The sequence below is a fragment of the Cebus imitator genome, unplaced genomic scaffold (genome assembly GCF_001604975.1).
Source record: "Cebus imitator isolate Cc_AM_T3 unplaced genomic scaffold, Cebus_imitator-1.0 Scaffold39, whole genome shotgun sequence".
Lineage (NCBI taxonomy): Eukaryota > Metazoa > Chordata > Mammalia > Primates > Cebidae > Cebus > Cebus imitator.
This window is the reverse complement of record NW_016107354.1, coordinates 6,909,370-6,917,243: the sequence shown is the minus strand read 5'-3', so window position 1 is coordinate 6,917,243 and position 7,874 is coordinate 6,909,370.

The window sequence follows — 7,874 nt, the reverse complement described above, 5'->3', positions numbered from 1 at the left end:
TTTTTGGAGACAAGAGTCTCACTCTGTCACCCAGCTGGGAGCACAGTGGCACAATTTTGGCTCACTGCAACCTCCGCCTCCCAGGTTCAAGTGATTCTCCTGCCTCAGCCTCCTGACTGGGATTACAGGTGTGTGCCACCACGTCCAGCTAATTTTTGTATTTTTAGTAGAGATGGTTTCACCATGTTGGTCAGGCTGGTCTCAAACTCCTGACCTTTGGGAGGCCTCCAGGGCCATCAATCCAAAGATTCTCTCTGCCTCCAGGGTCAAATTTCTCCTTTATCTTCTGTCTTCCTCATTCTTGGTTTGCTCCTTTTTGGAGGATGTGGGAAATACCACCTCTAGCAGTCCCTAACAAAAGGCTCACTCCTTGGACTTCATTTTTTTCTGTTCATCTCAACTCGTGGTAACTTCATCTAGTCTATGGCTTTCCATGCCATCTTTAAGGCTACTATACTCAAATTCGTACCTCCAGGGCACAGCCTCCCTGAACTCCAGACTTAAGTGTGCATCTGCTATTCCACATCCCCCCTTGAATCTCTAATAAACACCAAATATTTTTACACAACTTTTTTTTGAGATGGAGTTTTGCTCTTGTTGCCTAGGCTAGAGTGCAATGGCCCAACCTCAGCTCACTGCCACATCTGCCTCCTGGGTTCTGCCTCAGCCTTTGGAGTAGCTGGGACTACAGGCACCCGCTACCACTCCCGGCTAATTTTTTGTATTTTTAGTAGAGATGGGGTTTCACCATGTTGGCCAGGCTGGTCTCCAACTCCTGACCTCAAGTGATCCACCTGCCTTGGCCTCCCAGAGTGCTGGGATTACAGGCATGAGCCACCGCACCTGGCCAGAAATAATTTTCTTTAAACATTTTTAGCATCACTTACTGTTTGTACCTTTAAAAACAAAAACCAAATGCTATTGCCAAGAAGTCCGATGTCATTCTGATACCCACTCCTTTGTAACTTGTTGGTTTGTTCTTTTCTTTTTTGACTCGATGCTTTCAGGATGATCTTATTAGTACTTGGTGTTCTGAAATTTGCAAAAATACCTTGGCTTTTATTTTTTTCATTTGTTTTGCAAGGTACTCTGAGCTATTTCAGTCTGCAAATTATCTTGCAGTTCTGGGAAATTTTCTTGAATTATTCCTTTAATAATTTCTTCCCCACATTTTCTATGTTCTCGTTGCAAAACTCTATTATTTGTACGTTAGACTTTCTGGAACTCCCACCATGGCCGATTTCAAGCTACTAATGGGATGTTACAAGGGGTTGGTATGAGATGCTCAGGAGCAGATCATTACATCGTATCTCTCTTCTCCAGATATAACAGACACAGATGATTTTTGAGACCATGGATAATAGTTAAATGGCATGAAATAATTAGAAAGTGGTGAGTTTTGAGGATTTACTATACTTGTTTTGAATATACTTTATTTACCTGCTAGTTTATAAAATTTTTAATAATGCCTGTGTTTAACTGGCTTGCAGCATTCCCGAAAGTTTGAGTTGGCTCTTGTGAGCCCATACAAGCCCGCCCTAGTATACCACTATTCAGATGTCATCCTTGTTCCGTTTTTTTGTTTGTTTGTTTGTTTTTCTTTTTCTCTTGGAGGCAGAGTCTTGCTCCTCTGTCCCCCAGGCTGAAGTGGAGTAGTGCAGTGGCGAGATCTTGGCTCACTGCAACCTCTGCCTCCTGGATTCAAGTGATTCTCTTGCCTCAGCCTCCCGAGCAGCTGGGATTACAGGAGCCTGCCACCATTCCAGGATAATTTTTGTATTTTTAGTAGAGATGGAGTTTTGCCATGTTGGCAGGCTGGTCTTGAACTCCTGACCTCAAGTGATCCACCTGCCTTGGCCTCCCAAAGTGCTGGGATTACAGGCGTGAGCCACCACACCCGGCCCTGACTTCTATTTTATAGAAACCTGTTGTCTCATGGATATATATATATATATATCTCATCATCTCTGAATACATTAATAAGAATCTTACGGTTTTTCTGACTCAACATTGTTTTTGAAGTTCCTTTTTGCTTGTTGATGTTAGAGGTCTTCCTCAAGTATAGTAATCTTTGGTGGGATCTCTACTGTGAGCCCCAGTATACAGAGTGCAGGATTTGAAGTGTCTTCGGATGCAGTTACTCTTTTTAACTACTAGGTGGCGTATATCGCTGTTGTTGCTGGGGATGCTGACATTATCTTATACCTGCAGCTTTTTGTAAATTATTTATTTTTATTAGTTTTAGAGATGGAGTTGGTCTGTGTTGGCCAGGTTGGTCTTGAACTCCTGTCCTCAAGTAATCCGTCCACCTCAGCCTCCCTAAGTGTTGGGGTTATAGGCATGAGCCACTGTGCCTGGCCTGCTTTTTATAAATTAAAAGGCACTTTTACATTTATTATTTGTTTGATTATCAAATCCTCCCAAAAAGCTGATTCCAGATTTTTGGGTGGCATTTTTTTGGGCTGGGCATAAATTCATAATTTAAAAAAAATTACTTTTTAATTTAAAAAAATTTTTTTAAAAAGTCCTTTAAGATAAGGAAACAGGCTTAGGAAAGGTAATTAACTTTGAGACTCAAACTAAAGCCACTAGGATGGCTTGAGTTCCTATCACCATACCTTGGCACCTCTTATGATCTTTTCCTTAGGTTTTTTTAAGATAAGTGCAAATAATAAAGATCTCAGCTCATTGCAACCTCTGCCTCCTGGTTTCAAGCAATTCTGCGTCACCCTCCTGAGTAGCTGGGATTACAGGTGCCCACCACCACGCCTGGCTAATTTTTTGTATTTTTAGTAGAGACGGGGTTTCACCATGTTGGTCAGGCTGGTCTCAAATTCCTGACCTCAGGTGATCCACTCGCCTCGCCCTCCCAAAGTGATGGGATTACAGGCATGAGCCACTGCACCTGGCCAGTAAAGAGTTTTAATCACAGGAGTGACAGGACCAGCTTTCTGGCAGCTGCTGGCTGTGTGAAGAATGGATGAGGGTGGGTGCAGGGGAACTGGACTTGAGGGCCTCAGAGCTAGGGGGAGGCTTGATGTGGGAAGTGAGAGAGAGGTTTGCAAGATGACAGCCAAGGCAGAAAGGAGGACGGCGGTCCATGCACTGAGATGGGGATCTGTGAGGGAGGGGGGAGGGGCAGGCTTGGGCAGTACACTACGAGTTCAGCTTTAGATGTATTATTGGGAATGTCTTTCAGATAACCAAATAGAGGCCAGGCATGGTGGCTCATGCCTGTAATCCCAGCACTTTGGGAGTCGGGTGTCGGCGGATCAGTTGAGGTCAGGAGTTCAAAACCAGCCTGACCAACATGGTGAAACCCTGTCCCTACTAAAAATACAAAAATTTGCCAGGTTTGGGTGGTGATAGCCTGTAGTCCCAGCTACTCCAGAGGTGGAGGCAGGAGAATAGCTTAAATCTGGAGGTGGAGGCTGCAGTAAGCCAAGATGTCTCAAAAGAAAAACCATTCCTGAGCACTTACACATGCCAGGCATCAGGCATTGCAGTGAGTATTTTGTTTTGATTTTCCGGTTTTTTTTTTTTTTTTTTTTTTTTGAGACAGAATCTTGTTCTGTTGCCCAGGCTGGAGTGCAGTGGTGCGATCTTGGCTCACTGCAACCTCTGCCTCCCTGGTTCAGGCAATTCTCCTGTCTTAGCCTCCTGAGTAGCTGGGATTACAGGCGTCCACCACCATGCCCAGTTAATTTTTGTATTTTTAGTAGAGATGAGGTTTCCCCATGTTGGCCAGGCTGGTCTTGAATTCCTGGCTTCAAGTGATCCATTTGCCTCGGCCTCCCAAAGTGTTGGGATTATAGGTGTGAACCACCTTGCCCAGCCTTGCAGTGAGTATTTTGGAAATAGGTAGTTTCCCCACTTTTTCACGGTTTCCTTTATCCATGGTCAACAGTGGGCCAAAAATATGAAATGGAAAATTCTAGAAATAATTCATAAATTTAAAATCACTTTTATTAAAGTATATTGTCATAATTGTTCTATTTTACTAACTTATTGTTGCAAATTTCTTACTGTGCCTAATTTACAAATTAAACCTGATCATAGGTATGTGTGTGTAGAAAAAAACATAGCATATAGAAGGTTCTTGGCTGGGTGCGGTGACTCATACCGGTAATCCCAGCACTTCGGGAGGCTGAGGCGGGCAGATCACCTGTGGTCAGGAGTTCAAGACTAGCCTGGCCAACATGGTGAAACCCTGTCTCTACAAAAATAACAAAAATTAGCCGTGCACCTGTAATCCCTGCTACTAGGGAGGCTGAGGCAGAAGAATCGCTTGAACCCGGGAGGTAGAGGTTGCAGTGAGCCAAGATCATGCCATTGTACTCCAGCCTGGGCAACAGAGTGAGAATCTATGTAAAAATAAATAAATAAATAAATAAATAAATAAAATAAGGAAGATTCTGTAACTATCCAGAGTTTCAGGCACCCACTGGCGCCTTGGGACATAACCCCTGAGGACAAGCTGGGGGACTACCATATTGTCTCATTTAATCCTCATGGTCACTCTATGAGGTAGATAGTATTAGCATCTCCATTATTCAGAAGAAACTAGGGCACAACAGGTAAAGTAGGCAGATAATTTGACACACTGGTGAGATGGAAAAGTCATAAAGTAGGCCAGATGTCGCTCCCTCCTATAATCCCAACACTTTGGGATTTGGGGCAGATCACTTTAGGTCAGGAGTTTGAGACCAGCCTGGCCAACATGATCAAACCCCATCTCTACTAAAAATACAAAAATTAGCCAGTCATGGTGGCTCATGCCTATAATCCCAGCTACTCTGAAGGCTGACGCACAAGAATTGCTTGAACCTGGGAGGTGGAGGTTGCAGTGAGCTGAGTTCATGCCACTGCACTCCAGCCAGTGCAACAGTGAGAGATTCGGTCTTATTAAAAAAAAAAAAAAGAAAAATGTCATCATGGAGGAGCAGAAAGTGAAGCCATGGTCACATGAAATTGCCTAAGGACAGAAGAGTCCAGCTTCTTTCCCGTCTTACCTCCATTGCACCCAGCTGGGCCCCTCTCAGACTTGCCCTCCTGGCAGTAAATGGTGTGCCTGGGTCCACCTCAGGTGTGGTAGATTGTATGACCACAGCAGGCCAGATGGAGTGGCTCATGCCTATAATCCCAGCACCTTGGAAGGCCAAGGCAGGAAGATCTCTTGAGACCAGGAGTTTGAGACCAGACTGGGCAACATAGTGAGATTCTCATCTCTACAAAAAATTAAAAAGTTAGCTGGATTTTTTTTTTTTTTTTTTTTTTTCCAAAATTTGAAAGGCTGAGGTGAGAAGATCGTTTGAACCCAAGAGTTTGAGGCTTCATTGAGCTATGATTGGGACAGAGAGATACTGTCTGTAGGAAAAAAAATGACCACAACAAAATCTGTCCCACTTGTCTTCTTAGAACCTTACTGCTCTCCAATAAAGATGTGGTGTCTAATTCCTCTCCCTAGCAACATGGCAGGCTTGTGGCTGGCTGTAACCAGTAGGAGTCAGCCAAACTGATACTTGAGGAATTCCAAAGTTAGGGCAGAAAAGTCCTTGTTGCCTGGGACACTCATGTCTGGGGTCCTGAGCTGCTGTGAAACCCACCCTGAGGCTGCCACGCTGTGAGGAGGCCTCGGCCGTGTGCGGGTGATCTGGAAAATAGCCATGGTGGAGGTCAGGTGACAGTCAGCACTAACCACCAGGCTCATGAGTGAAGATACCGCCATGTGATTCCTGCCTCATAACCTTTGAGCCACCCCAGCCACTGAATTTTCCCAGCTGAGACTACAGACATTTTGGAGTAGAGAAGCCATTTCTGTAGTAATCTAAATTTCTTTCTTTTTTTTTTTTTTTTTTAGAGACAAGGGTCTCCCTATGTTGCCCAGGCTGGTCTCAAACTCCTGGGGTCAAGCAATTCTCCTGCCTTGGCCTCCCAAAGAAAGTGCTGGGATTACAGGCATGAGCCACCGCACTCAGCCCTGAATTCTTGACCTACAGAATCCTGGAGCATGATCAAATGATTGTTTTAAACCACTAGGTTTTTGGGATAATTTGTTTCATAGCAAAAGTAACGAGAACGTTTTGCTGAAGAGGGAGAGGCTGCGTTTCTATGGCCCCACGGCTGCTGGAGGGACAGGGTGGAAGCTTTCACTTGCCTCCCCCGTTGACCATGCCTCCCAGTTCTCATCTCAGCCTGCAGTGGAATTACCTGTGGATGTGTTTGTCTGCTCTGTCAGACTGGACTGTGAGCCCCTGCGGGGGAGGATGGCAGAAACTGTCTTGGTTGCCTCATATTTCCAGTGCCCAGGACAGGGCCTGGCACATAAGATAATTAGCAGATCCTTGCCGGGTGCGTGCACAGCAGTTGGTCTGATGTTTATTTCCCGGTTAGAACTGCCAGCAGTGGGGATCCCAAACCTTTTTGAAGGACTTGTGGGAACTGGAAGGAAGCTCTTGCTGGCTGCCTCCCACAGAGGCATATGATTGGACTGAAAGCAGTTTTTCTGAAAGCATTCTGGTGAATATAACATTCTGATTGAAACAATGATTTGATTGAATATGAGTATTTCCCAGTTGCTGGGTTGTTGTTTTTTTAAATAATGTTAGTCATTTTCATGCCTTATAAAGCGATTTTCAATGTTTTAAGAGTTTTTAAGCATTTTCGTCCTTTTACTGAACTTTTCAGGGGTTTTCCCTAATTATTTCTAATTTGTTTTTAGCCTACTCTTACTGTTTTTCCAATATTTGTAATAGTACAAAGCTGGAACTACCTGATTAGTGGGCTGCTTAAATTAAGGTATAAAATACACCTCAATATTTATTAATATATAGACAATTCCATTTTTGTAAAAAAAACTAGGCGCATACAAATATCTAGAAAGATATCCACCAATGCTTCTTGACCAGGAGGCATTCACTGGGATACTCCCTGAAGACTTAAAATACTGATTTTCTTTTTTTTTTTTTTTTGAGACCGAGTCTCGCTCTGTTGCCCAGGCTGGTGTGCAGTGGCATGGTCTCAGCTCACTGCGACATCTGCCTCCCAGGTTCAAGTGGTTCTCACACCTCAGCCTCCTGAGTTGCTGGGACTATAGGTGTGAACCACCATGCTCGGCTAATTTTTGTATTTTTAGTAGAGATGGGATTTTACCATGTTGGCCAGGCTACTCTCGAACTCCTGACCTCAGGTGATCCAGCTGCCTCAGTCTCCCAAAGTGCTGGGATTACAGGTGTGAGCCACCACTCCTGGCCTAAAATACTGATTTGTTTTTGTTTTTGTTTTGTTTGTTTTTTGAGACAGAGTCTTACTCTGTTGGCCTTGTTGGAGTGCAGTGGCGTAATCTCAGCTAACTGCAGCCTCCCCCTCCTGGGTTCAAGCAGTTCTGCCTCAGCCTCCAAATAGCTGGGACTCCAGGTGCATGCCTCCATGCCTGGCTAATTTTTGTATTTTTAGTAGAGAGGGGGTTTCACCATGTTGGCCAGGCTAGCCTCGAACTCCTGTCCTCAAATGATCTTCCCACTTCAGCCTCCCAAAGTGCTGGGATTACAGGCATGAGCTACCATGCCCAACCTAAAATACTGACTTCTTCATGCCTGTAATCCCAGCACTTTGGGAGGCTGAAGTAGGAGGATCATCTGAGTTCAGGAGTTCGAGACCAGGTTGGGCAACATAGTAAGACACTGTCTCTACAAAATATTAAAAAATTAGTCAGCCATGGTAGCATATGCCTGTAGCCCCAGCTACTCGGGATGCTGTGATGGGAGGATTGCTTGAGCCTGGGAGATTAAGGCTGCAGTGAGTGGTGATCACACCACTGCACTCCAGCCTGGGCTACAGAGCAAGACTCTGTCTCACGTGCTGCTATGCCCAGC